At 38.9% G+C, this 5014-nt stretch overlaps 1 pseudogene; it reads left to right on the top strand.

The window, feature by feature from the left end:
- LOC145536244 (importin subunit alpha-4-like) lies at positions 1 to 1890 on the top strand (annotated as a pseudogene).
- Positions 1891 to 5014: the final 3124 nt, after the last annotated feature.

Genomic DNA, 5014 nt, shown 5'->3' with positions numbered 1-5014 from the left:
ATGGCTGAGAACCCCAGCTTGGAAAACCACCTCATCAAGAGCTTTAAGAATAAGGGCCACGATGTGGAGGCAATGTGAAGATACAGAAATGAAATGACTGTTCAACTGCAAAAGAACAAAAGAGATGAACAATTACTGAAAAAAAGAAATGTTCCCCAAGAAGAAAATTTAGAAGATTCAGATAGTGATGCTGATTTTAAAGAGCACAATGTAATACTAGAAGCTATAATGCAGAATGCCACAAGTGATAAATACCCAGTGGCCCAGTTGAGTGCTATACAGGTTGCAAGAAAACTTTTATCCAGTGACAGAAATCCACCAGGTGATGACCTAATAAAATCTTGGATTTTACCAATTCTAGTGAAGTGCCTAGAAAGGGGTGATAATCCTTCATTACAGTTTGAAGCTGTATAAGTGTTAACTAATATAGCATCAGGAACTTCTGCACAGACTCAAACTATCATACAGTTTAATGCTGTACCTCTTTTTCTAAGACTTCTCCTTTCAACCACATCAAAATGTTTGTGAGCAAGCAGTATGGGCTTTGGGAAATGTTGTAGGTGATGATCCTCAGTGTAGAGATTATGTCATGTTCACTGGGAGTTGTCAAAACTCTTCTGTCTTTCCTCAGTACCTCCATTCCTATTGCCTTCTTTTGGAATATCTCATGGATTATTTTCAGTCTCAGCAGAAATAAGGACTGCCTCCATCACCTATGGAGACAGTCTGGAGATTTTGCCACCATTGTGTGTCCTAACATTACCATATGGACATAAACATTCTTGTGGGTACTGTTTGGGTGCTGTCACATCTGATAGATGGAGTTAAAGAGCAGATACAGATGGTTATTGATTCAGGGGCTGTGCCATTTCTTGTGCCCCTTCTGAGCCATCAGGAAATGAAAGTTCAAACAGCAGCACTCAGAGCAGTTGGCAACATAGTGACAGGTACCAACGAGCAGACCCAGGTTGTTCTCAACTGCAATGTCCTGTCATGCTTCCCAAATCTCTTATCACATCAAAAGGAGAAGATAAATGAGGAAGCAGTGTGATTCCTTTCCAACATTACAGCAGGCAACCAGCAACAAGTTCAAGCTGTAATAGATGCTGGATTAATTCTATAATTATTTATCAGCTTGCTAAAGGGAACTTTGGAACACAAAAGGAAGCTTTTGGGGCAATTAGCAACTTAACGATAAGTGGCAAAAAATATCAAGTTGAGTACCTTGTACAGCACAGTACCACCATTCTCTAATTTACTTTCAGTAAAAGATAACGATAACCCTATATGCAAGACAGAATAAGAGACACAGATGCATAGAACAATTTTATGGACTCTGTGGGAGAAGGTGAGGGTGGGACGTTCTGGGAGAATAGCATTGAAACATGTATATTATCATATGTGAAACAGAACACCATTCCATGTTCGATGCATGAGACAAGGGCTCAGGGCCGGGGCAGTAGGATGACCTAGAGGAATGGGATGGGGAGGGAGGTGGGTGGGGGGTCCAAGAAGGGGAACACATGTAAACCCATGGCTGATTCATGTCAATGTATGGCAAAAACTATTACAATATTGTAAAGTAATTAGCCCCCAACTAAAATAAATAAATTTATTAAAAAAAAAAAAGATTCTCAAGATGTTCAGATAGTTTTAGATGGTCTATAATGGCTAGTGATGAAGCAAGCACGATAGCTGAAACAATAAAGAATGCAGTGGGTTGGAGAAGTTTTACAGCAATATGAAGATGAAGACATATATTTAGCATTTGAAATCATAGATCAGTATTTCTCTGGCAACGATATTGGTGAAAATCCTAGCCTCATTCCTGAAGCAACACAAGGAGTTACTTACAATTTTGATCCAACAGCCAACCTTCAAACAAAATAATTTATTTTTGAGTTCAATTGAGTGCAGCATCTTTCCCACATTCAATATGAAGCACCACCAGATGGCTACCAAATGACAAGAACAACAACTACAAAAGGCTCCAAAACATACATGCCCCCTTGTTTTGATGCTTCTAAAGTAACCCATGTCTCAATCACTCTGCAAATGCCAAAAGTCAGTAATCACATGGACTATAAAGGCATATGATTTCCTAAACTGTTCTAAAATTCTCCTTTAACAACATCAACTACCCTATTTTCCCTGTTCCCTGGTGCCACATGCTGACAAATGTAGTATCCAGTTTAGAATATTTTGAGGTGGTGGCTTTGCTATTCCAGAGAATAGCAAGGAGAGATTAAAAAAAAAAAAAAACCTTCCTCAGTGATCAATGCAAAGAAACAGAGGAAAACAATAGAATGGGAAAGATAGAGATCTCGTCAAGAAAATTAGAGATACCAAGGGAACATTTCATGTAAAGACGGGCACAATAAAGGACAGAAATGGTATGGACCTAACAGAAGCAGAAGATATTAAGAAGAGGTGGCAAAAATACACAGAAGAACTATACAAAAAAGATCTTTATGACCCAGATAACCACGATGGTGTGATCACTCACCTAGAGCCAGACATCCTGGAATGTGAAGCCAAGTGGGCCTTAGGAAGCATAACTATTAAGAAAGCTAGTGGAGGTGATGGAATTCCAGTTGAGCTATTTCAGATCCTAAAAGATGATGATATAAAAGTACTGCACTCAATATGCCAGCAAATATGAAAAACTCAGCAGTGGCCACAGGACTGGAAAAGGTCAGTTTTCATCCCAAACCCAAAGAAAAGCAATGCCAATGAATGCTCAAACTACCGCACAATTACACTCATCTCACACGCTAGCAAAGTAATGCTCAAAATTCTCCAAGCCAGGCTTCAACAGTATGTGAACCATGAACTTCTAGATATTCAAACTGGATTTAGAAAAGGCAGAGGAACCGGACATCAAATTGCCAACATCTGTTGGATCATCAAAAAAGAAAAAGAGAGTTCCAGAGAAACATCTACTTCTGCTTTATTGACTATGCTAAAGCCTTTGACTGTGTGGATAACAACAAACTGTGGAAAATTCTTCAAGAGATGGGAATACCAGACCACCTGACCTGCCTCTTGAGAAACCTGTATGCAGGTCAGGAAGCAACAGTTAGAACTGGACATGGAACAACAGACTGGTTCCAAATCAGGAAAGGAGTACGTCAAGGCTGTATATTGTCACCCTGCTTATTTAACTTATATGCAGAGTACATCATGAGGAATGTTGGGCTGGATGAAGCACAAGCTGGAATCAAGATTGCTGGGAGAAATATCAATAACCTCAGATGTGCAGATGACACCACCCTTATGGCAGAAAGTGAAGAAGAACTAAAGAGCCTCTTGATGAAAGTGAAAGAGGAGAGTGAAAAAGTTGGCTTAAAGCTCAACATTCAGAAAACTAAAATCGTGGCATCTGATCCCATCACTTCATGGCAAATAGAAGGGGAAACAATGGAAACAGTGACAGACTTTATTTTTTTGGGGCTCCAAAATCACTGCAGATGGTGACTGCAGCTATGAAATTAAAAGATGTTTGTGCCTTGGAAGAAAAATTATGATCAACCTTTACAACATATTTAAAAGCAGAGACATTACTTTGCCAACAAAGGTTCGTATAGTAAAAGCTTTGGTTTTTCCAGTAGTCATGTATGGATGTGAAAGTTAGACTATAAAGAAAACTAAGCACCCAAGAATTGATGCTTTTGAACTGTGGTGTTAGAGAAGACTCTTGAGAGTCCCTTGGACTGCAAGGAGATCCAACCAGCCCATCCTAAAGGAAGTCAGTCCTGAATATTCATTGGAAGGACTGATGCTGAAGCTGAAACTCCAATATTTTGGCCACCTGATGCAAAGAACTGGCTCATTTGAAAAGACCCTGATGTTGGGAATGATTGAAGGTGAGAGGAGAAGGGGAGGACAGAGGATGAGATGGTTGGATAGCATCACTGACTCAATGGACATGAGCTTGAGAAAGCTCCGGAATTTGGCGATGGACAGAGAAGCCTCGCGTGCTGCAGTCCATGGGGTTGCAAAGAGTCGGACATGATTGAGTGACTGAACTGAACTGAAGTGAGGTGGTGGCATGTCAGCTGCCCACTTGATATTCCTTTGGGAAATGGTGTGCTGTGGGTCAAGATGCTTTTGTATGACACATACACACGTTGGAAGAATTTAAAGAGATGCAGTCTGATCTGAAGTCCATCATTGTCCTGCATAAACATATTTTCATGCTCTTTAAGTGGAATAATAGATTTTAAAGTACAAGTCAAATGACTTTCATTGGTGGAACTGACACAAAAAAGTAACTTAAAAAAAGAAACTTTTTTATTGATTAAACTGATAAATTTTAAGAAACCCTACTTCATCTACCAGTAATTGATGCTTTTATTATCTGCCTCACAAGCTAGGGCTGGAGGAATAACTTTAACTCTGGATGGTAATGTTTTTGCTGTTATACCTAATTTTTGAGAACAGTAAGCCCTATTTGACCATTCACTTCAGCCTGTGTGTTCTTACTGTTTTGAAGTAATCAAATGTTGTGCATGGTATCTTACTTGAGCTGCAACCTGTTACAGACTTAAATTTCTGTTTAAGTTGAAAGCAAGAGTCCTTCACTGTAAAGGAAATAAAATAAAATAAAAACTCAAAGGTCAAAGAAAGAAAAAAGCTGCCACAATATTCAGGAATGGGTGGTGCAAGGGCATGCAAATGCACCACAAAACTCTCCTATTTGCAGTTGTCTTTTTCTTGATTTAGTGTCCACTTGATTGCTGGAAATATTTGACTGATTTTCAGAGCTCTGACAAAGTTGGCTCTGACAGTTTCTGCTTATTTTTTGATGTTTCTGTGGAGAAATGAGAGCTTGGAATTTTCTACTCTGTTGTTTTGTTACATGATCTATAATTTTTTAAATAGCTTTATTGAAAAATACTCAGGTACTATCAACTTTACCTTTTAAAATGTACAATTCAGTGGGCTTTAGTATATCACAGAGTTTTGCAATTATCATCATTATCTTAATTTCAAACATTTTCATCACCATAAA

The sequence above is a fragment of the Giraffa tippelskirchi genome, chromosome X (assembly GCF_054371585.1).
Source record: "Giraffa tippelskirchi isolate mGirTip1 chromosome X, T2T-mGirTip1v1.2.pri, whole genome shotgun sequence".
In the NCBI taxonomy this organism is placed as follows: domain Eukaryota; kingdom Metazoa; phylum Chordata; class Mammalia; order Artiodactyla; family Giraffidae; genus Giraffa; species Giraffa tippelskirchi.
The sequence above is the reverse complement of the archived record's forward strand: the minus strand, read 5'-3'. Positions and strand labels throughout refer to the sequence as shown.